This window comes from Hyperolius riggenbachi, chromosome 6, assembly GCF_040937935.1.
Source record: "Hyperolius riggenbachi isolate aHypRig1 chromosome 6, aHypRig1.pri, whole genome shotgun sequence".
Taxonomy (NCBI): domain Eukaryota; kingdom Metazoa; phylum Chordata; class Amphibia; order Anura; family Hyperoliidae; genus Hyperolius; species Hyperolius riggenbachi.
In genome coordinates this window covers 224,527,958-224,552,868 of record NC_090651.1, presented here as the reverse complement: position 1 = coordinate 224,552,868, position 24,911 = coordinate 224,527,958, and the positions used below count along the sequence as shown (strand labels likewise).

At 44.9% G+C, this 24,911-nt stretch overlaps 1 long non-coding RNA gene across 3 annotated transcripts; it reads right to left on the bottom strand.

The window, feature by feature from the left end:
• Positions 1-1,614: 1,614 nt before the first annotated feature.
• Positions 1,615-18,286, bottom strand: LOC137522662 (uncharacterized). 3 transcript variants are annotated; one of them, XR_011022388.1, is made up of 4 exons: positions 18,197-18,286; positions 17,165-17,335; positions 10,225-10,296; positions 1,615-3,018 (listed from the first exon to the last, which is right to left on the bottom strand). It is a non-coding gene; the product is annotated as an uncharacterized lncRNA (long non-coding RNA). The 3 variants fall into 3 exon arrangements; XR_011022386.1 differs by lacking the exon at positions 17,165-17,335; XR_011022387.1 differs by lacking the exons at positions 17,165-17,335; positions 18,197-18,286 and adding an exon at positions 10,462-10,549.
• Positions 18,287-24,911: the final 6,625 nt, after the last annotated feature.

Genomic DNA, 24,911 nt, shown 5'->3' with positions numbered 1-24,911 from the left:
TAGTCTGATATGCAACTCTGGCTGTGCATTGAAGCAGACACCCCTTCTGCAATTGATTTGTCCCAATATAGCTAAATCCTACCCTCAATAAATTACAGCTTTTGCCTCTGATATTTAACATAAAAAGTAGGAAAATGTTTACACAGCTACTTAGACATTATTTGCACATTGTCATTTTAGAACACTTGGGTATCGATAGTATTCCTTTAGGGCTCTTTTCCACTATGAAATGCGGTTGCGATTGCGATCGCGATTCCGATCGCGATCGCAATCGCGTTTTAATTTCCACTATGCGATTGCGATTGAGCTACTATACTCATTATAGTATAGCTCAATCGCATACAAAACGCGGCAGGACACCGATTGCGCTTTGACCAAAATCGCATCGCAATCGGATCGCACTAATGGAAATTGCTGCTGCAGTTTCCATTAGTTTAATGTACCTTGCGATTTGCGATCAGAAGCAAATCGCAAATCGCAGGCTAGTGGAAAAAGGCCCTTAAGGGCTATCGCCATTTGAGTACTTTTAGCCAGGCTTTGGTATTGTGGGTGATTCCAAAAGCGCTAGGCTAATGAAAGTCAATGGCTGCAAACCCACAGAAGCGATTGGGATTAGGGAAATTAGGTGATACATTATTCAAAATGCAGAATGCAAATCGCAAGCACTGTATAGCCCCATGTACAGAGCATGCAAATGTCTGCAAAACTTGCCAAAATTGCAGCAATAACAATGCACAAAGTTGCACTCTAGGAAGCGCATGTGCTGCTCCCAGTGGGCACTGATTTTTTAGCTGCACAAGCCTCATTTAACACAAAATGATACAGCTCGGCAGGGCTGTGGAGTCGGTACAAAACTCATCCGACTCCTCAGTTTAGGAAACCACCGACTCTGACTCCAGGTACCCAAAATTGCTCTGACTCTGATCTCCTTAGCGTAAGGGCCCATTCACACTTAAAAGCGCAAAACGGTAGCGATTAGCTCTACTGTTTTGCGCGAGTGATTTTTCCGCGATTAGTGTTGTGAAATCACTGTATACTCCTGTGATTTCGAGTGATCGCAATCAGCGCTTTTGTAAGCACTGTATCGTGATTGCTCCTGAATCGTGGAAAAATGTTGCAGGGAACACGTTTTGTAATTACCGATAAATGCGAAACACCCGCGATCGGCGGCAATCGCGGCAGTGAGATCACTGCCATAGATTAATATTCAAAAAGCGCTAGCGCTTCGGCGAATAGCGGGAATCACCCACTAATTGCCCAAGTGAAAACGGGCCCTGATTCCTACCAGGGCTCTCGAATTGGAGCAAAAATCCTCCGACTCCTCATATTACCTCTGACTCCAGGTATCCAAAATTGCTCTGACTCTTCGATTCCCCAGCCCTGCAGCTTGGGCACACTGTTATCAAAACTCTTGGATGGTATATTTAGACCCGTTCCTGGAATTGGGGTTTACAAACAGGGCTCTCGTTGTTCCAAATTTATATAAGTGTAAGGGTCTCCCTCTGCCTCCAAGCCATGCAGACATGCACCCTGCTACTACTGCAAGCAAAACTGACATAGGTTTTAGGTGGAGCTGCTTTTAAAACTTTGGCAGTAATGAAGACAGAGACCAAATTCAAGAAATAATTTTATTTAGGATTTTCAGTATTAATTTGGTAACAACATTGTATACAGTGCTTTACAGAATAAATACAACTAATTACATCTGTCATTTCAAAAGCACGCCCAGTCTAAAGCTGCCCATACACTAGGCCGATTACCCGCCGATCGACAGCAGATTCGATCACTGGGATCGAATCTGCTGTCAAATCGTTCACGCTAAACTTCGATCGATTTTGTCCCGAAATAGATCGGCCCCATCGATCGCTCCGTGCGGGAAATTACCGTCGATTCCCCGCGGGTAGGGAGCGCATCGCTAGCGGCGTACGATCACCGCAGGTATACATTACCTGAAGCTGGCTCCAGGCATCTTCTCCACATCACCTCTCGGCTCCCGGCTGGCATCTTCTCCGCATCACGGCATCCGTGTATAACTTCCTGTGTCACTGCAGTGACAGCGGAAGTACAAATACAGGGCGCTCTATTTGAACTTCCCCTGTCACTGGAGTGACAGAAAGTTATACACGGATGCCGTGATGCGGAGAATATGCCCGGGACCAGGTTTCAGGTAATGTATGCGGGGGGGAGGGGAAGGCGACAGCGGCAGCTCAGCAGATGGTGAATCGGTTTCAGGCTGAAATCAATTCACAATCTGTTTGCAGTAAAGGCACCCATACGATCCCTCTCTGATCAGATACGGATCTATCTGTTGGTCGAATCTGATGGCAAATCGACCAGTGTATGGCTACCTTAATGCTGGGAATACACGGCTCGATTCTGAGCCCTTTAGATGGCTCGATAGATAATTTCCGACAGGTCCCGCCCGATCATTTACACGCTCATTTTTGCATGGAGGACAATGGGAAAAGATAAGAAAAACCAGCATAAGATAAGAGGAGAATCGAGCACGGGAAACGATCGGGCGCGGAATCGAGTGGCAAAATCGAGCCATGTATGCCCAGCATTATGTTTCTACTTCACAGACATATAATAGCATTAATTAGGTCAGATTCCAGTTAATCTGTCACACAAGCACAGGGAGAACATGCAAATTACATGCAGATGTTGTTCTTGGCAGGACTTGATTGCAGAAGCCTAGAGCTGCAGGCAACTATACCCAACTACAAATGTAACAAATGCATGTCGTGCATGCTGGGACCTGAATTTCCTAAACAGCTACAGGCTACCAACACCAGGTTTTTCAATAGATGGCAGGCACAGCCAGTACTCTACCAAATGTCATACTTCAGGCTTTTCATAACAGACTGAAATCTAGCTATTGTAGAATAAATCCAATGAGCACCTACAATGTACAGCAGATGTTGCTGACCTCATCCTCAGCTACACAATAATCATCTTAGTCAGCTTCATACCCTTCACTTTCCTCCTCCTCATCTCCTTCGCTGCTCTTCTCTTCTGCTGAAGAAGCAAACAGGAATGTTACAGCTTTGTTCCAGGCAAATATAAAAGCATGATTAAATTCATTTTTATGTACAGGCAGGAAAAGTACCTGAATTTTTTTAATATCAGTTTGCATAATTCTTGCACAGTTAAGCCTTGTACAAACAGTAGATGGTTCTCGGCCAAAGCTGCCTCTGCTGAGACTCTAGTATGAGTACGGTGACCCCCAATCTCCCCCCTTACCTCTCCTGCTCCATGCTGCTCTGCTGAAATTTTAGGTAGTTAGAGATGCCGCCAAGTATTAGACAGTTGTACAGTCCCCGTATTAGGTAGCCAGAGGTGCCTCCAAGTATTAGGTAGCTAGAGGTGCCCCCAATATAGGTATCCAGAGATTTTGCATCAGTATTGGTAGCTAGAGATATCCCTGAGTATGGTTATGTATTCGGGAACCAGAGTTAGCTCTTGAGTATAGGAAGCCAGAGGGCCTCCCAGTATTAGGTACCCTTCCTCCCCCCAGTATAGGTAGCAGATGTCCCTGTTAGACAAGCAAGAGAACATTTTTGTTTTTTAACATCAGGCAGAGTAGGGGAAAGCTGCCAAAGCATACAGGTTAACACAAAACAGCTATGGCCTGTCTGCACTGACCCTCTCTCCATCATTGTAAGGTTGTACCTTTCTACTTTATGCATGAGGTTTAGATTTTTTCATTAATTTGGAAAAATAAAACATAAAGATTTTATGAGGATGTGTAACTCCACAGTTTCTATTTGAAGTTATGTCTATACTGTACGTTGTCCTTGGAGACAGTGCTCTAACTGGAATAGCAAACTGTTTCTTGGCTCCCTTGTTATATTAACAAGAGCTGAACCATAACTCTACTCGGGGATAACCAGATTTGGCAGCTTATGACCACTTACAGAGAATCTAAAGTGAGAGGTATATGGAGGCTGACATAATTATTTCCTTTTAAACAGTACCAAATGTCAGGCTATCCTGCTGATCCTCTGCCTTTAACACTTAGCGCCCTTTTCCACTTGCGGCGATTGCGATGCTGTCGCAAATTGCTAGCGATTTTTAAATCGCTAGGGTTTGCTTAATAACATAGGAATCGCGGTAGGTAATTTCCACTCCCGCGATTCAATTTTTACTAAAGCGTGATCGGAGCAATTTTGCTATGCAGTGCATTACATAGCAAAATCGCAATTGCTGAAAAAAATTTGCAAATTGCGCTAGCGATTGCAAGTGGAAAAGGGTTCTTATAGCCATAGACTATGAAAAAGCAGATCAGGCATTTCTGACTGAAGTCTGGCTGGATTAGCTGCATGCTTGTTTCAGGTGTGTGATTCAGACTCTACTGCAGCCAAAGAGATCAACAGCATGCCAGACAACTGGTAATAATTAAAAGGAAATAAATACACATTATCCTTTAACCCCCCCTCCCCCCACCTCACCTACCTCTTAACTACCCACCCCAACACACTGCACTTTCACAGCACAGACTACTACTTCCCTATGTGTGCCGTTTTACATATGTATCTATGTTTCCAGTCCCCTCCCTCCCCCCACTATAAGCTCCTCCGTGCTCGCTTGTCCTGCCTCTCCATCTCTGCTATCATCTTCTGCTGTGTCCTCTTATGCTATTCACATGTTTTCTTTCTATGGCTCCTCATGTCTTCAGTCAGCCGCCACCCCAGCAGCCATCACCCTCTGCTGCAATGTGCTGTTCCCAACAGACTCATGTTTGTGTTTGATAAAAGTACACAAAATGACCTTCATCCTTCCCCCTGAAATTCCTCTGTGTGCTCATCATTCTGCGGCTGTTAAGAGGAACAACATAAACTAAACATTAAATATTGAGCAATCACTGTGAGAGCTACATCGCATGTCTAAAAACTGTTTCACATTCTCTATGAATTATTGTCTACCGTCCTGACACTTCCCCTCTGTGGCTATTTCTGCCTTACAGTCAGCAATAAGGAGCACATAAATCCCACACTCAGTTACTGTATACTCCTTATAAGGCATTATGTGGCCTCTAGCTGTAACTTCTGGCAGTGCACATCAGGGCACTCTCTGGCCTGGGAGTACTTTCTCCACTTTATGGATAATAACATTCTAAAGCCTAAATTCATGTACAGATCTAGGTACTTATCCGTTAGCCGGGCGCATCCGGCAGGTGGCGCTGTTGATGTTAATTCCAATCATAATTACTTCACGTAAACCTGTGAATGTAAACGCCGGATGCGCCCGGCTTAACAGATCAAGCCGCCGGCTTGCTTCGTGTCTCGCTCTTCTCCCCCTCTTGCCCTCTCTCCTATAGAACACTGGGGAGAGGACATGCGTGTCCCCCCAGAGTCGTTCGTCGCAATGCCGCGACGAACGACTCTGGGGGGACACGCATGTCCCCTCCCCAAGGCTCATACGAGAGAGGGCAAGAGGGGGAGGAGAGCGAGACACTCACGAAGCAAGCCGGCGGCTTGATCTGTTAAGCCGGGCGCATCCGGCGTTTACATTCACAGGTTTACGTGAAGTAATTATGATTGGAATTGACATCAACAGCGCCACCTGCCGGATGCGCCCGGCTAAGGGATAAGTACCCAGATCTAAATACACAATTTGATAGCTCAGTAAGATGCAAGTTCAATGTTACTTTAAAAATAAATAAAACTAACACTTTCCTTTCAAAAAGAGAAGCACAGGATCCATTTATTGTAGTCACATGACCTGTGCACAGTGTTCTGAAGAGGCAGTGTCCGACTGGGAGGTGGAAAAACTGAGGAAATCCACCTTCTGGGCAAGCAGCAGAAACCCTGTGTTATCACTCCCAATAAAAACCTGCAGCAAGTCTTCACTGTGAGCAGCAAGACCTGATTACTGCTGCTTGGCCAGCAAGTGGATTTCCTCAGCTTTTCCCGCTCCCAGTCTGACACTGTGAAGAGGAGACTGAAGCTCTGCTAGGGAGTGTCCTCACTGTAGTCCTACGCCTTCAGTACTGTCAGTGTAGCTATGTGGCTGTTCTTAGGTGGCTCAAGTGAAGTGAATTCCCTCTTATGCTGGGCATACACGGATGGATTGCTTCTTATCAATCGAGCCGCTGATGGCTCGATTGATAATTTCCGACGTGTCTGATACCCCGCCAGATCGATACTGCGCTCGATCCCCGCGGGCGGACAATGGGACAAAAACGAGCGGAAGATAAGAAGCGTCCGCGGGGACGAGCGGGAATCGATGAGGGCGCACGGGGGGACGAGCAGGGACCGAGCCAGCAGCTCGATCCGGCGCATAATTGCATCCGTGTATACCCTGCATTATTAGCAATGCAATTCTGTCAAACCACTCTGATAAGATCTAAAATAAAGCTTGAAGGTAATTCACCTCACCTACTCCATTCAAAGTCCACACATGCAGCAGCTATAATCAGACCTCGGGTACAGACCAGTTGTAGGCCTCTTGCACACTACACACAACTCCGATTTTGTTATACAATCCGATTTTTTATTTTGATTAAAAAAAGTACTGTATGCTGCTAATTTAATTGCTATCAAAAATCGGATTGTATAAAAAAATCGGAATCGCATGTAGTGTGCAAGAGGCCGTGTAGTGGTTGGTACACAGCAATCATAGGGTTGAAATAATATAAATTCAAATAATAAAAAGCTACTGAATTTGGGCTTTGCACATTAACATTAAAGGGGTTCTCTAGCCCTTAAAAAAAAAAAAAAAAACCTGCCACTTACCTGGGGCTTCTATTGGCTCCCTGCAGCTGGAATGTCCCGCGCCGTCCTCCTCTAATCACCCGTTCCCCGCCGCCAGCACCAGTGTAATTATTCGTCTAACAAGACGAATAGAAGTGCGGCTGCGCCAATGCGGGAGCTTACTGCGCAGTACGAAGTTTTCCTATACTGTGCCTTCGCAGTAAGCTACCGCTGAGGTGCGCGGGAGCGAGCACGCGCCCGGCCTTGGCCGCGCAGCTGCACTTCTATTCGTCTACTTAGACGAATAATCACCGGTGCCGGCGGCGGGAAACGGGTGATCGTAGGAGGACAGCACTGGACGTTCCAGCTGCAGAGGGCCAATAGAAGCCCCAGGTAAGTGCCCCAGGTAAGTGGCAGTACTGAAAAACAATGTGTACCTCAGTGCAAGAAGGTGAAGGTACTGTATCACTCCAACTTACACTACTGCTCTTCAAACTTAAAGCTGCAGACACCTGATGTGAGCGCTGCCACCTGCACTGAGGTACTGTTTATATACACCCTTGATGAGTGCATGTATCCAGCTGCGGTACACTTTCTGTTTGCGCTGAGGTACACATTGAGTGCAAGAGAACCCCTTTAAGGCCAGTTCACACTACAACGCAAAACAGACATTCTTTTCTCTGCTTTGCCAAATCATAAAACTGACAAGCTACGGATATTATGTTATTTGTAGGATCCATTCACACTTGTTAGTCTGCAACTGATCCAACGCAACACAAAGTCCCATCCTGTGTAGAAACACATTTGCTCCAGACTCCAGGGGGCGTACCTTTGAAAAAGCCGCCGGGAGACTTGGGCCCAGGATATAGCCGGTATATGGCTAACCCTGCTCCTGCACAACTCCCGGCGGTGTTAATTACTATTTCCACTCCAGGTCAACGTGGATGGTAGGGAAATACGTAATTCAGCTTCCAGCGATTGCTGGCAGCCGAATTACAGTGTTTTAAAAGTAACTTCAGCTCCGTCATCTGACGGCGCCAAAGTTACTCAGTGTGCACCGCTAAAGCCATAATACCCATTACGGTCTATGGCGACGCCGGCTGCGCCCAAACCTCCTGCGCTGGATTCCTAGTGTTCGTCCAAGTGGACCACACTTCTGTGACTGAAGTTACATGTTAGCAGAATGTAGGGCAGGTAGCTGGAATGCCCTTTATTCTTGTACTTTCACAGACTTTGTTTACATTCCCTTAGCAGGAGTGTCTTATCTCTTCCTATATATGGAAACCATTTCAATATTTACAATGCATTGTAGAACTTTGTCAGCTGCTGACATACACATTTTGAAACTGGCCATTACCCCATAACAGCTTCCTGGTCAGCACACTGTTAAACTGTAACATCGCCCACTTGAGCCATAGGGAAGCATGGACATTACCTTGCACATTCAGTTATATCTGATAGCTGCTGATATATAACTGACAGCAACTGGTATATTTCAGTTCTGACAAAATCTTGTCAGAACTGGAAGGGATCGCTGTAAAAAGAAAATGGTGAGCGTCTGAGAGGAACTGACGGTGAGGTTAGTATGTACCGGTAATATTCATTTGCAGCTACATCATGTGTTTATTTTAAATAAATTTACTCGCTTCAGGTTCCCTTTAAGCCTACTCCTGCCACACTTATTTTATTTTTGGAGTGGGAAACGGTTTGCCTTTACTTCTGTCTACAATCCATTAAAATTCCAACAAAGGCAAAAAATGGCCATACTAGAGAAAAAAAACAAAACTTTTTTTTAGCAAAGCATGGAAGACATGAAAAGCTATGCTGTTTTTTTATGTCGTCCCCTCCCCCGGGAAGAATGTCCCATTTGATCAGTACTAGTGACACACAGTACATTTTGCATGGTGAAGCCAGACCATCCTTTCCTCTCACTACTGCTCAGGCTTTAAAGTAGCTCTACACTTAAGAGTTCAATAGATTAGACATTAGATTTAATATAAACATCAAATGTAATAAGAATCTATTGGATTATGTCATTTCTGATAGATATTGCAATCAAAATACCATTCGCATTTAGATCAGAAATGCCATTTGCTGCTATGATTGATCTAACTTGGAAACACGCAGTAAGGCTGTGGGCAGCACTATGTGATTCATAGCTTTGAACTGCTTGGGGCAGTACAGAGCTCAGAGCTACAGAAAAAGATCAATATAGTCAAATCAAGAAAGGAGACTGGGGGCCTGATTCACAAAGCGGTGCTAACAGTTAGCACACTAGTGAAAAGCCCTTTATCACGCCTAAACTCTGTTTAGGCATGATAAGTTTAGGTGTGATAAGTTTAGGTGTGATAAGTTTTTAGGCGTGATAAGTTTAAGCACCAACTGGGTTAGCACCGCAGTGCACAGCTGATCAAAAGTTTTGCGCTAGCAAAGTCTGGTGCACTTTGCATAGAGTTTAATGGCGCTGCTTTGCGTGCGGGACTTTGCGCGCGATCTAAACTTATCTAAACTTATCATGCCTAAATTTATCATGCCTAAACTTATCACTCCTAAACTTATCATGCCTAAACTTATCATGCCTAAACTGAGTTTAGGCATGATAAAAATGGTTATCACGCCTAAAGTCTTTAACTGGGTTATCACCGCTTTGTGAATCGAGCCCTGGGTGTGTACATTTTCATACCACATTGAGCAGTACAAAATATTAAGAGCTGGTTAACACTCAGGCACTGGTGATTAGAAAAGCGCTGTTATAAGTGTATCCCTACAAGACCAGTCTCACTGCAGCGCTTGAACTTTGTGTAACTAGCAAATACGCTGCATGCAGCACTTTGGCATTCGTAGTGAAATTCTCACTCTCTTCAACGAGAATCCTAAAGCACAATCAACGAAAATTTGCCAGTACTCGGATCAAATTTTAGATAGGGAGCAAAAAAACAATGCTTTTCCAAATTGGACACACAATGTGGTACTTTGCACTGCACACTGGGAAGGGGTGGGGGTGGCATTTATCAAAGCACTGGTACTATACAAGTGTGCATAATAATAAATAATGTATATAACTATACTTATTTATGTGCCACTATGGACAGTGGAGTGGGGATATAAACTACTATTGCAATGTAGATCTGTAAGGTGATTAATGCTGTGTACTGCAGTATAATAGTGCACTGAGGGGGGATTGTTCCCTCCAGGGGGGGTTATTAGTTGAGCAAGAGGGGAGGGTTCTGTGTGAGAATAGGGTTTGGTTGGGTTGCATTTTCTGATACAGATAGGTTAAAGTCAATGGTTAGGTTGCACTTTCTGACAGCTATACCTATAAATAAATGCAACCGGTTGCAAAATCTGATAAAGTTGCAAAAAATTTCACCACACCACCACTGTACTGCTAGTGAGAACAAGCTCTGATCAGCCCATGTATCTAGTGAGCTGACTACTGTACATGAAAAACAAAATATAATGTACCAGCACTGACTGCATGACCCTTTCTGATATACAAATACAAACTGAAAATCTGAAACACACTCACAGTTCTGTGTCAGGCACAGCCTTTTCTTTTCCATCCTCTCCTATGTATTTCCATTTCTTCTGGCATCCATATCTTGAAAAAAACAAGCAATGCAAATTATTAAATATACTAAAGTAAAAAAAAAACTAACTGGGGCGAGGTGAAGTCCATTGGACCTAATGCACGAGATGCCCAAACATCCTTGCAGCAGAAGGCTTCACTGGTGGATATAACACAGCAAATTATTAGAAAAACTACCTAGGTAGAGACGGAGGGAGGAGAGGCGGAGCCAAACAACACATCTGCCAGAAGACAGCGAACCCTCCCCTCCCTTCTGAGCCGCGCGCTCCCGAACTTTCCCTTCTGAGCCGCGCGCTCCCGAACCCGCCCGAGCACGCGCGCTCCCCAACTCTCGAGGCGAGCGCGCAGGGAAACAAAGGCTGAGCAGTGAGCACTCAGTCTCGCGCCACCACCTGGTGCAGGGAGACACTTCAGGCGCGCCCCCGGCAGAGAGCAGAGACAGAGAGCACATACCTCCCCTCCCACTCATCTCTCGCTTTCCTGAGAGGGAAACTCGCGCGTCAGTTTCCCGCACATTCTGTAATCTGTAGTCGATGCGTGCGGCTCATTATGGTAAAGCTAAACTTTGTTGAAACTTTCATCAAATTCATCGGAACTGTGCTATATTCAGCTACAGCATGTGATATACTTTTTTTTTATTCAAGGGTTATGGCCCATTCTCACGGGCAACCAAAACTGCATGTCGCTAGCTCACGGGAGCGTGTGCACGACAGTTCGGCGACAGCTCGTCGCCACGTCCCTCCGCATATACACTGCGGAAGAGGGACTTGTGGCTAGGGTTGCCAGGTCGGCTGATGGAGAAAACCAGACAGGGGGTGGAGTTAGGGGCGGAGTCAGAAGCGCACTTTTATGTAGGGTGGGGCTAAGCAATGGGCTTTTTAAAAAAAATTTTTTATAGTATTTATATCGCACTGACATCTTCTGCAGCACATTACAGAGTACATAGCCATGTCACTAACTGTCCTCACCAGTAGTACTGGTCCAGTGCACATAAGAGACAGTTTTTCACCAGTAACTGCACATAAGAGACAGCTTTTCACCAGTAAATGCACATTATAAGAGACACCTTTTCGCCAGTAAATGCACATAATAAGAGACAGCTTTTCCCCAGTAAATGCACAAGAGACAGCTTTTCACCAGTAAATGCACATAATAAGACACAGCTTTTCACCAGTAAATGCACATAATAAGAGACAGCTTTTCACCAGTAAATGCACAAAAGAGACAGCTTTTCACCACTAAATGCACATAATGACAAACAGCCAGTGTTCCCAGTATATGTAGCCAGGGATATATGTGCCCAGTATATGTAGCCAGGGGGTATATATGTCCCAGTATATGTAGCCAGGGGTGTAAATGTCCCAGTATACGTAGGCAGGGGTATATATGTCCCAGTATATGTAGCCAGGGGGTATATGTGCCCAGAATAGGTAGCCAGGGGGTATATGTGCCCAGAATAGGTAGCCAGGGGCTATATGTGCCCAGAATAGGTAGCCAGGGGCTATATGTGCCCAGAATAGGTAGCCAGGGGCTATATGTGCCCAGAATAGGTAGCCAGGGGCTATATGTGCCCGGAATAGGTAGCCAGGGGCTATATGTGCCCGGAATAGGTAGCCAGGGGGTATATGTGCCCGGAATAGGTAGCCAGGGGGTATATGTGCCCGGAATAGGTAGCCAGGGGGTATATGTGCCCGGAATAGGTAGCCAGGGGCTATATGTGCCCGGAATAGGTAGCCAGGGGCTATATGTGCCCAGAATAGGTAGCCAGGGGCTATATGTGCCCAGAATAGGTAGCCAGGGGGTATATGTGCCCGGAATAGGTAGCCAGGGGCTATATGTGCCCAGAATAGGTAGCCAGGGGCGGGGGGAAGGGGGGCAATCTCCCCCCCTTCTTACCTCACCTTAGGGTGCTGTCTCTCTCCCCCGCTGTCTCCTCCAATATTGATGTGCAGGCTGGCGGGTGGCTGCGGGCGGAACTTACCTCTGTGTCGCAGGCGCCGGAAGTTCGGGTCCCGCAGTCGCTGAGTTTCGACTCAAAAAAGATCCGGATCAAAGATCCGAATCATTCATGAGCCGGACAACACTATTCAGACTGATAGTGTTGTCCGGCTCATGAATGAGATTCTCAGCGGCTGCGGGACCCGAACTTCCGGCGCTGGAGCGACACAGAGGTAAGTTCCGCCTGCAGCCACTCGCCAGCCCTGCACATCATATTGGAGGAGACAGCGGGGGAGAGAGAGCACCCTAAGGTGAGGGAAGGGGGGTGAGATTGCCCCCCTTCTCCACCGCTGCTCCCAGCTCTCTCTCTGCTGCGCTGTTCTCCTCCTGCGCTGCGGGGGGGCTCTAAAACCGGACAACTTAATTGTCCGGTTTAGCATGTTTTTTTACACTGGACACAGCGCACAAAAACCGGACTGTCCGGTGTAAAACCGGACACCTGGCAACCCTACTTGTGGCGCGACGGAAGCTGTCGCCGACGTTCCTCCTCCCCGCCGGAAACTCAGTGTGCCGGCTATGGGGTTGCTGTCGCTAGTCCGCATACACACGCGGACTAGCGACTGTGGCGGCAACTGTCGCTAGGCGATTGACCGCGTCAATCGCCGAGCGACGGTTCGGGGTGCGTGCCCGTGTTGCGCCTCATACTCACGGGCGACAATTGTAGCCCGTGAGTATGGGCCATAACTGTCATGTAGCACTGCTGTTAATTCAGTGTGGCAGCCTTTTGTTCTGCACCTGGTCACTAACCTTTGGCCTGTGAGCAGCTCATCTGCAGGCATGTTGTGTCTGTACACATAATTCCATTAGCTGAGCTGGCTGAATGAAACTTAAAGAGAAACTCCGACCAAAAATTGAACTTTATCCCAATCAGTAGCTGATACCCCCTTTTACATGAGAAATCTATTCCTTTTCACAAGCAGACCATCAGGGGGCGCTGTATGACTGATATTGTGTTGAAACCCCTCCCACAAGTAACCCCTCCCACAAGAAAAGTTCGAACTTTTGTGGGAAATGTTTACACCTGTTTCCAACTGCCAAAAACTATGCAGCAGCTGCATCACCTGCCAACAGTAAAATGTTCACTGGAGTTCCTCTTCAAAGGACCACTATCACGAAACATTTCATTTTTAACACCCCCACAGAAGTTACACCAAACATACAGATGATCCCCTGTGTCATTTATTTTAATTTGTGGTATAGTGTTTAGTGTTTAAACATTCACATATCACTGTGTTCTATATACGTCAGTGCCTGCACTTGCGCTGACGGACTTTTGTAACTAAAATCCCTTCATAGGGGTAGCCATGTCTGGTGATCTGTTATTTGCAACAGATGGTATAGCCCTTTTTCCCCTTGTCCCCAACTGCCATATTCCCGTAAAAGCTCAGGCTCCTAACCGCTATTCCTCCGGCGCCGACAGTAGAGGAAGGTCCCCGCACTCTCCCTGTGTCCTGCAGGCATTTAGGGAGGCAGCTCTCAGTGCAGCGCGGACACTGCTGTGCAATGAAAGCTGGAGCAGCTCTCCTCGTCCATTGAATTGCCGCTGCTCTGCCTGCTTGCAATGAATCACTGAATCATTGCAATCAGGCAGAGCAGCGGTGATTCAATGGACGGGAGATCGGCTCCAGCTTGTCATTGCACAACAGTGTCCGCGCTGTGCTGAGAGCTGCCTCCTGGAACGTCTGCAGGGCACGGATTTTCAACAGCATTTCCTGTACAGCAGTTTGACTGCCCAAATAGTAAGATACCACACTATTTTGTCAGTTAGAATTTGCAACTGCTGTTCAGGAAATGCTGTTGAAAACAAAGAAAACCCTGCAGGGGTCACACTTACCGGCTTTCGTACGCGTTTTCTGCACAGGAAAACTGACTTCAACTGAGAACTCATGTTAATCAATAAGCAAGGTCACACTTAAATGCAGATTTCGCATGCAGAAAAAAAACTGACATCTTGCGCAATTTGTCAGTTTTCTCTATAAATTACATTAGATTCTGTAAGGCAGGGGTCACATTTGTCTTTCAGTTTTCTGCAAAGTGTAGAAACTGAAACACAAGTATGACCCCTGCCTGAATCCCGATGAGGAGATGAACTGGCCCAAAACCTGTCGGTTCTGTCAGATTTTACAGATTTTAACTGCCTACGACCACTTTTCCCATGAGAAATCTTTTCCTTTTCACAAATGGATCATCAGGGGGCTCTGTATGGCTGATGTTGTGGTGAAACCCCTCCCACTGTGTGATGTCAGGACCATGGTTCTAAGTAGTAGAGATCAGCAGCACCACGTAGATGTATTTAATCTCTTTAATGCATAAAGATAAAGGCCAGGGACAGCGACAGACGCTGTTTCGGAGGCAAGCTCCTTCCTCAAGCTGTATAGGCTCGCTGAGCCTATACAGCTTGAGGAAGGGGAGTGAGCCTATACAGCTTGAGGAAGAAGCTTGCCTTCGAAACAGCGTCTGTCGCTGTCCCTGAGCTTTATCTTTATGCATTAAAGAGCTTAAATACATCTACGTGGTGCTGCTGATCTCTACTATTTATGCTTTGGGAGCTGCTGGACTACAGCGCCATATCAGCTTAGCACACGGATACCCTCACTAGGGTGCCTATCGACTGTGGTGTAACAGGACCATGGTTCTGACAGCACACTGTGGGAGCCTTGTTACATTGTGGGAAATAACAGCTGTTTACAGCATCTCCTTCCACTGACATCACCTGCAAGCAGTAAAAATGTCACCATGTGATAAATGTCAGAATGTAAATCAGGGAGAGATTTTACAATGGGCAAACACTCACATTTACACATAATTATTGTAAAAAGTATGCACTTTTTTATTACATTATTTTCACTGAAGTTCCTCTTTAATGAAAATATCCCCCACAACTTGAAGGATATCTGAGCTTGAAATTAAAAATGGACACTATGTGTGTGTGTGGGGGTGGTGTGCAGATTCTTACCGTACCTCCTGTGTGCCAGCATCCCCCTCCATTTAGCTGTAAAATGCCCTGATTTCTCTAGTAAGTCAGCATGATCGGCGCTCTTTGACCTGGACATAGTTCTCTGCACATGCGCAGTATGTTAGTTCAGCAGCCTTGTGACCACACTCCCCGCTCCTTTCCTATGTGTGTATGCACTCATGTGGGGAGCGCGCTCACAAAGCAGCTAACCCAATATACTGCGCATGCGCAGAGAAGTATGAAAGGCTTAAAGGGCGCCGACCATGCTGACTGACATGTTGCGGTAAGAATTTGCAGACCTCCTCCCCACACACACGTAGCATCCGTTTTTAATTTCAAGCTTGGCTCGGGTATCCTTTAGTTGCTAGATCAGGCTTTTTCAACCAGGGTTCCTTGAGGACTCTGCAGGGCTTCCCTGGCATTTTCTGCCATCATGGGGGAATATAATAAAGCACATTATAATAGGGGGTACTGTAATAAGAAGCACTAAATTGGGGATCAGAATAATCATGAGCACAGTAGAATGAGTGGCAGTGTAATAGGAGTTAATTAAATTTACAGCCTCACCTACTTTTAAAGACCATGCCTCCGGAAAAATAAATGCAGGGGTTCCTCGAGATTAAAAAATTGTTTGCAGGGGTTCCTTGAGACCCAAAAGTTATTTGCATGGTTCCTTCAGGGTAAAAAGGTTGAGAAAGGCTGTGCTAGATTGATGTTGCCCGCCAGGTCAGGCATCATTGTTGGGTCACTAGTAATCCCAGAAATATGTAGCAAATTTGGTGACAACATGTTTGGGTGGGTGCTTTGCAATCAGCCAAACCCCATTTGGATTGAACACTGCTCCTGTTTAGAAATGTGTTTTCCTGCCTAAAGTTTAAAATCATTGTTCTCAAAAACTACAAGGTCTGTTTGAATTTTTTTTTTTTATATTTCCCACTTTTTCCCTGGCATACATAGTACATTTGGTGACAATAGCACGTACGGGGGCTTTGCAATGGACTCAAATTAAAAGTAACAAAATTAGGCACCATAGACTTCAATGCAAAATTTGCCCCAACAACACATTTTGGCCTCAAAAGAACTCACTTTAAAGCATACCTGACATGTGACTTGATGAGATAAATATAGTATCCTGGCCTAAGAATTTGCCTGAAGCACCTTTCTGCTTTCCTGTAAAGCAAGTGTCAGGCCTGGAACCCACTAGAGGGTTTTTTTGAGCATTTAGGGAGTGCTTTTAATCGCTAGCGATTTCCCTAAACACTCTGCCAATGTACATGGATGGGACAGATTCCACTAGAGCGAATGCGATTAAGGAAATTGCAATCGCAGGACATGCAGCATTTTGGGAGCGTTTCCATTCTAATGAATTGCATAGGATCAGGAAAATCGCTCCCAAAATCGCTTGCAAGATGCTATTACAAATCGCTAGCGATTTGCGATAGCGTTTTGCGCTTTCTAGTGGGTTCCAGGCCTCAAACTAGTGTTATCTATGCAAATGAGCTTGTCGAACAGCTTATCGAATTCAGCCCATTCTTGGTAACAGATGAGTGAAAAAGGGCCCATAAGAGAGCGTTAGCAATTTCTCCATGTTGGACACTGCGGTAAAATGCAGGGCAGCATTTGTGTGAACAAGGCCAAAAGCAATATGCCTCTGTATTCAAAAACATTATCAAGTACAGGTGGAGCACCAAAAAACTGAACTGAAAAAAACCCACTATACCATTGTGTAAAAAAAAAAAAGATGGCTGATTGATCACTTCCTATTGGCAAGAATAACCTGCAGAATGTTGCAAACAAACCCAAGTTACTATAAACATATTTTGAAATACCAATTGAGGTAAAAAAACAATGATTGTTATTAGCCTGCTAAAGCTTTCAAAAGGCTTTTATTACATGTAATAAAGTAGATTACTATATGGCACTTACATCCATGCTGTAATTTGTGCAGCAATGCTCCTGCATTCCAGCACTTAATCTCCTTTCTAGAAAGCAGATGGCTCGTCTCAGGCAACACTTGCCAGAATGGGCACATGGAGACTGTTTCGGCTGTATGTTTGTGGATATGCAACTACTAATGCTTTGCTGATCTTGAGTTATCTAAACAAGTAGTATGTAGGACAGAAAACAAGACTTCCCATCACTTGATTCAATTGGTAGTCCAGCCAGGATCAGTATAAAAATCCCGCAGCATTGACTTTAATTCATAATTCAACAAAATTGAAGTAAAGGAAAGCCATGCCACATTTATCATTATTTTTTTTTGTAAAAACTGCTTGCCTGGCTGTTGTTCTGATCCTCTATTTCTAAAACTGAATCACTGATCCAGAATAAATACTGTATATACTCGCATATAAGCCGACCCACATATAAGCCGACCCCCCAACTTTTACCTGAAAAAAGAGGGAAAAAGTGCCCAGTATGGGTAGGTAGTGCCCCAGTATAGCTAATATAGTGCCCAGTATAGCTAGTATAGTGCTCAGTATAGCTTGTATAGTGCTCAGTATAGCTAGTATAGTGCTCATTATAGCTAGTATAGTGCTCAGTATAGCTAGTAAAGTGCCCCAGTTTAGCTAGTATAGTGCTCAGTATAGCTAGTATAGTGCTCAGTATAGCTAGTAAAGTGCCCCAGTTTAGCTAGTATAGTGCTCAGTATAGCTAGTAAAGTGCTCAGTATAGCTAGTAAAGTGCCCCAGTTTAGCTAGTATAGTGCCCCAGTTTAGCTAGTATAGTGCTCAGTATAGCTAGTATAGTGCTCAGTATAGCTAGTATAGTGCTCAGTATAGCTAGTAAAGTGCCCCAGTTTAGCTAGTATAGTGCTCAGTATAGCTAGTATAGTGCTCAGTATAGCTTGTAAAGTGCCCCAGTTTTGCTAGTATAGTGCTCAGTATAGTGCTCAGTATAGCTAGTAAAGTGCCCAGTGTAGGTAGTATAGTCGCCCCCTACCCCCACTGCTATTACCTGCCCGCATCTTCTATTCCCCTCTCCGTGCTTGTAAAGATTCACAGCAGCGCGCCCGGCGCTGCTACTGTGACGAGCGGCGAGCCAGGAAAGAGCGGTTCCCATAGTAACAGGAAGCCGCGCTCTTTCCTGCCTCGTCACAGTAGCAGCGCCGGGCGCGCTGCTGTGAATCTTTACAAGCACGGAGAGGGGAATAGAAGATGCGGGAAGGTAATAGCAGCGGCGGCGGCCGTGGGGGGAGCGGGGGACCAGCGGAGGGGGGGGGACCACGGACTAACATGACTCGCATACAAGCCGACCCCCCAACGTTTGGCCCCCTTTTTGGGGGTCAAAAATTCAGCTTGTATGCGAGTACATACGGTACGCATATAAGGTGTTCAGACTCAGCAATGCAACTTTTTCAAAATGAATAAAAATGGCAGCTTCCGTATTCCTTAGTAGAGAACCATCAAGATGCATAGAGAACCATTTTTTGTATCTTAAGTTTTCCAACATTCAGCCAGCCAAACCAAGAGGATTCAGGAATCCCATATAGAGTCACTCATGCACGAACAGTTGGACTATGAAAAAGCTGGACGAAAAAATACTTACTTAAAAGGCATTGGGACATAGACATTTATTCGTTAGGTAACATTTGTAGATAACTTCTACCCAAGGCTGCTTTATTTGAATAACAAAAACAGAGCTGTCAAATGAACGGTGATTAAATTGATGCTGAATAAGAAACACCACTAACCTGCTTAACAAGAAATGCGCGTGTTCTGTAACCATATGTTCTGTCATCAGCTTAAGGACAACATGGAACATAACATTGCAGAATTGTGAAAAGCAGAATATTGTAAAGCAAAATCACACAAGAGCATTCACAAAGGATTATTTAAAGTGTTGGATCACTGGACGTTAAGGAAACATCAGGCGATACATTATTTTTTTTTAAAAAGCAGATCTACTTCTGGGGCTACCTCCAGCCCCTGGCAGCTTATGAGTCCCTCGCCACAGCTTCGCTCTCAGCCAATCTCCTGGGGTCCCCTTCATTGCACACGCCAACTTGGCGAGGTCCGCGGCTCCTGCGCCTGCACATGGCCACGCCACTCACGGTTGCGCTCCCGCAGCCGGGAGTGTTCTGTGCAGATGCAGAACTGCGAAGGACTCATAAGCTGCCAGTGGCTGGAGGAAGTCCCAGCTAAGTAGATCTGATTTTTTTTTTTTTTTATTGCCTGATGTTTCCTTTCAGTTCTGTTACAGGGATATTCCATTTTGAAAACAACCTCAAATTAAATAAAGGAGGCAGCCCAGAATACATTATACATTATACTTAAATAAATACATAAATAAAATTAATGTAATAAAGATGTTCTAGGTCCTAGGTTCTCAACATGTGGTACGAGTACCCCAGGGGGTACTTCTGATGGTTCCAGGGGGTACTCGGGCTTGATTTAATTAACCAAATATAACAAATTTAGAGTTTTAGATAATGATAAATGTTAATCAAACAACACCAAATTAGTATTTTAGCTAATTAAAAGCAATAGTAAATGCTTGGAAATTGTTTAGAACCAATTATGTACTACAATTTAAATATAGATTTTTGTAGATTTGTCAAGGGGTACTTGTGATGTTTACTATGCTAAGGGGTACTTGATGAGTACAGGGTTTTAAAAGGGGTACACACCGATAAAATGTTGAGAAACACTGTTCTAGGTAACCTAAATCAGAGGAACCCAGAACCACTAAAATTTTGTAAGGCATGAAAAGGAGCCTAAAAGCCCCCTTACTATAAAAGACATTCTACGTATAAATGTACCTTCTTAAAGCGGACCTGAACTCTTTCACAGGAGAAAAGGAAACAGAGAAATCCACCCTGTGTGTGTTTATAGCGAACAGACAGTCTAATTCTCCCTTCTTAGCAAGTAATGGGCCAGTGTAATTTGAGCTGTCAGCTGTCTGCCGACTCTGCAGAATTCTGGAAGCCTCTGGACGATCAAGAGTAGGTAGGTAAGTATTTATCTTTTTTGTTTCAGTCCGCCTCAGGTACACTTCGAAAAAGAAGGTATTGGCTGTAACACACCTTTATGTGAGATAGAAGGATCTCATAATATGCATCACTTCTGCTTAGTGAGAGAATATGCAAATCATATTGTAATGAAAAATGTTTACAGTTTTACCCTTTAAAATGACACATTTGGAAGCATTGTCTATAAAAGTGTTGAGCAGCACTTCTGTCCATCAGAAGAGCTCTGTTTACTCCCTATCATAATCATCTTATAGTCTAGGGGAACCAGTTAACTTATCAGTATGTTTTTGGGATGTAGAAGGAAAGCCTATGTGAATGGGAAGAACATACAAACTCCATGCAGATAGCATCCTAGCCCAGATCTAAAGCTAAAATCTAGTCATTTGGATGAGTTCCATCTATAACAACATGAACAACATGTGAGAAGGAAGTTCTCTGTGCAGACTTATTATTGTACTTACTGCACCATACCACACCAGCGCCATCCCCCCCCCCCCCCCCCCCCCTTAGGCTGCAGCCACTACCACTGCTGTTGCACCTTGCGCTCCCACCATGAATACTGTTGTGGTTATTGTGCTATCACACTACCCTTGTTTATTGTTTTTGATATCTACTTGTTTGATTTTATGCTCTGCTGTTGCCAAAACCAAGTGGCTTCTAGTCTATGCCTTTACATTCATAATAATGCTGATGTTCCTACAATTTCACTGGTAATAATGTTATTTACACCAATGTTAGGTCTCTGTCAAACGGGCAGCTGAGAGTCAGTGAATTCACCACCTGTCAGTTGCTCTCCTGCCCTGGCTGGGTGCTAGCAAGCTCCAGGTACCGGCCCTGGACAGGCGGCCCCCGCACATGGAGTCACATCTAAGTGCGGCTGCAGCTGTACTCAAACGCTACATGACGAAAGCGAAAAAAAGGCTTAGATACTCACCTAAAAAGAGAAAAGGCTCTGGATTCCTTAGAGATTTCCTGATGCTCTCTGTGCCATCGTTCCACCGCTGTCACCCAGGTCGTCCCTCCTCAGGCAGCCTTTGGAAATACTCGTGTTGGAGTACTTTTGATTCATACTGCTATTGAGTCTAAGCTTGCACTAGGGTAGTACGGATGCGCCCATCTTCGGAAGCACTTGGGGACTCAAGTGCATGCAAAGACTATGGGGTACAGCAGTGGAATGAGGAGTGAAGACTGGGAAGCTTCTAGGGGATCCAGCGCTTTTCCTTTTTTTAGGTATTTGATTTCGGCCACTTTAGGGTTGCCTTAATTGCAGCCCAAATCCCCACACACTGAACTAGCCTAATGTTCCACTACTCTTCTTCAGGGAAGGGGAGGGGTTTCATCTTTGGGGTCACATAGCTGAAATCATCACTACTTCCTCCTGCCACGTTTGCAAATGAAGAGGGAGATTGGCACAAACACCACAACCCTTCCCAATGTCACCATGAGAGAGGAAGGGCTGCTGTGAAGAAATTAAAGCTCACCTCCACAAGCTGATAAACACCTGAATGGAAGCCCTGGTAGGAATGGCATGCAAGCGGGAATTTATAGCATCTCATTGACCAGCCGGCTGCCAAATAACGTATCAGTACAACAGTCACTTCCAAATTGTTTTCTAAGCAGTCTTTCTGGAGGACAATTGTTGAAAGTGTGTACATAGATTTAGACTATGGAAGGAATATTAGACTAGCTATGGTGGGTATTAGATTGTGAGCTCCCTTGAGGACAGTGACATGGCTATATACACAGTGAAAGATGTCAGCGCTTTATACGTACCTAAAGGAATACTTTAGCCTTTTCTAAGAAAAAAAAAATTCCTTAAAGAGGAGCTGTTAGGTATAAGGTCTCAGAGAAAATAAACACATATATCAGTAGCTAAAGATTGGCTGTACTTACATTACATATGCATTTCACTGTCCACGTTTGGATTTCACAGAATTTGTATATAGTATATGCAGAGATAGATGCTCCTGACAGCTCATGGCAGGCTCCATGTTTTTCTGTCAAATGTGTCCTCATGTCCTGCCTGCTTCCTGATCACAGAAAAGCTGGTACTAAATAACACAGTGTGCAGTGAATATTAATGAGCCATGTGGCTAGGAACAATAGCTGACTCCTGCAGTGTACTCTGCCCGAGATTTATCAGTGCTACGCGCTGGACTGATTACACAAGCTGCTGTAACGTCTCATTAGCAGCCGAGGGGAGGGCCCCAGAATGCTTTGCAGTTTAGTATGCGGCTTGCGTCCTTATGGGTCTATAACAGCACACATCAAAGGTAACTGAGATTTTTATCTTCACTAATTGCTTTTGGGCTTCCTTCTAAACTGTTTAACACAGGAGAATAGAGGTTTAAATTAGCTTCTGCAGCCTGACAGTTACTCTTTAATCCACATGTCCTTTTTAATTCCACATACCTGTTCCTGCACTACTCGTCCTCCATCCACTGAATCCCAACTCCCCCCTCCCCCCCGGTTCCACCCCTTTTCTACCCATTTCCACCCTCTGCTCTCACATCATCATAGATGGGCTCTCTGAGCGTGCTCCTTCAGCATCTGACTCGTGCCTGTGTGGTGTTGAATGTATTGCAGCGCAGTAGACTGTGCTCATACAGTCCGGCGACTGCTGCGCCGACCTATCTGTGCATAAGAGCTCTCTGCAGATGCTCATATCTAATCGTACACTGCATTAGCACGCTCCTATGACCCTGAGTTACTTTAGGTGTCACGGCCATCTTGGGTCAGCAGGATAAAATGAAAAACGTTTTTATTACTATAAAACAGCGGTGGTGGTGGTGGGGGGTGTTGAAAATAAGAAGGATGGAGTACTGAACACATCAGAAAACAGGTAATATGTATATTTTATGACAATTGGTATGGATAACAGATCTGCTTTAAAGAGAATCTGTACTCTGAAATTCTTACAATAAAAAGCATACCATTCTATTCATTATGTGCTCCTGGTCCCCTCTGTGCTGTTTCTGCCATTCTCTGCTGCAAACCTGGCTTGTAATTGCCAGTTTTAGGCAGTGTTTACAAACAAACTAACCAGCTTCTAATAGGCTCAGCTAAGCAGAGTGTGTTAGTCACACAGAGCCTGCAGGGGGTGTGTACAGCTTCTAGCTAATCACAAGCAGCCCTGCACATTCCAGTCTGACTGCCTCAGCCTGACTGTGCCGACTATAGAGAGAAGATTAGATCATATAACAGAGATAACACAGCTACTGTGCAATTAGGAAAAGCTGCAGTAAGCCAGACCACATTAGAAAAGGCATAGGAACTTATAGCATAGAAGAAATAAAGATAAACAATTTGTTACAGAGTCTCTTTAAGTACCACCTAGCGTATAAAAGTGACTAGACTAGACTGGACAAGAAACTTAATGAGAGGCTCTATGTTGGAGGATGTAGCAAGGAAGTTGTACCTGCTCCACTAGAATCAAAGCTACAATCTGGCATACTAGTTGAGCAGGTATTTTACGTTCATTTATTATGCATATTAATTATTCATTTTTTGGACTAGCCCTTTTTTATCTGGTCCTGTAGTGTACAACACCTTTCTTGAAACAGTTTTTTTTCCCCCAGACTTAAAGCCTCGTACCCACCCTATGATTTTCTTGGTGATTTTTCAAACGACTGCAATTTTTTGAGCAATTGTTTCTGCGATCTTGTGACATGGGTACAGGTTCAGGTACAGACTAATGACATTTGGTGACGTGTGGTGGATCAGATCTTTAAGATCCTAGCGTAAGGTACCACAATCGCTTAACTTCCTGTTCATGCCCGCTGTGTGCCGTCATGTGGTCCCGCAGGTAGGAAGATGGATCGGGGAAACCTTGTTCATCAGGAAGCCGTTGCTGTGAGGTTCCCCGATCCATCGTCAGGTGAGTATTGAGCTTAAGATCTTGGGCCTTGATTCTAGTTATTAGTTTCAGGAATCTTGGTGGTATTAGGCAATAAGTAAAAAACAGGGAGTTACTTTGGCTTTCTTGGTTATTGTTGTTCAATATAATTTCTGTAGGTATCACGCAGTTTGGACTTTGGGCCTGTTTACAGTGAATGTGCCTACCCAGTGCTTCTGCCGAAAGGCAGATTCCAGGCCTTTCTCAATGTAATGGCAATAAATCCACTGTGCACTAGAAAATGCATGCAGCAATGCGTTGTGCATTGCAACAGATGCTTTACCATTGCATCGTATTGGCACCATATCTGGGCAGTAAATTATGTACTAGTAGTGCAGCGCATTCACTGTAAACCAACCCTAAATCAGACGCGTGATGAGCTGGATTAAGTCATTGTATAGTCTTGCACACACTAAGGATTCCACCCTGATATATAGAGGAGTGCTACAGCTGAAGAAGAGGGATAATGCCCCCCTAGGTAACGCACTGGCACATCCAAAATTGTTCTTCAATAGTTCTGTATAAAAGACAGGCTGCAGCTGCTTTGCTGAATACACATCGCTTTCTGCAAGTGGGAGAGGAGTCTTCTACCATCTTCACTACCCCATAGTGGATTTTCTTATAACAGCAAACAGATGGTTGCATTTGAGTAAATCCTGCCTTGAGAAAGGGGCCATGCGTGGCTCCGAAACATTGGCCTTGTCTTTTATACGGATGTGACAGCTCGTTACTTTCTTCAGCATGATGAGCTGGATCACAGCACCACCTGAAACAGGCCACACCCCTCTGTACCAGTGAATACACCC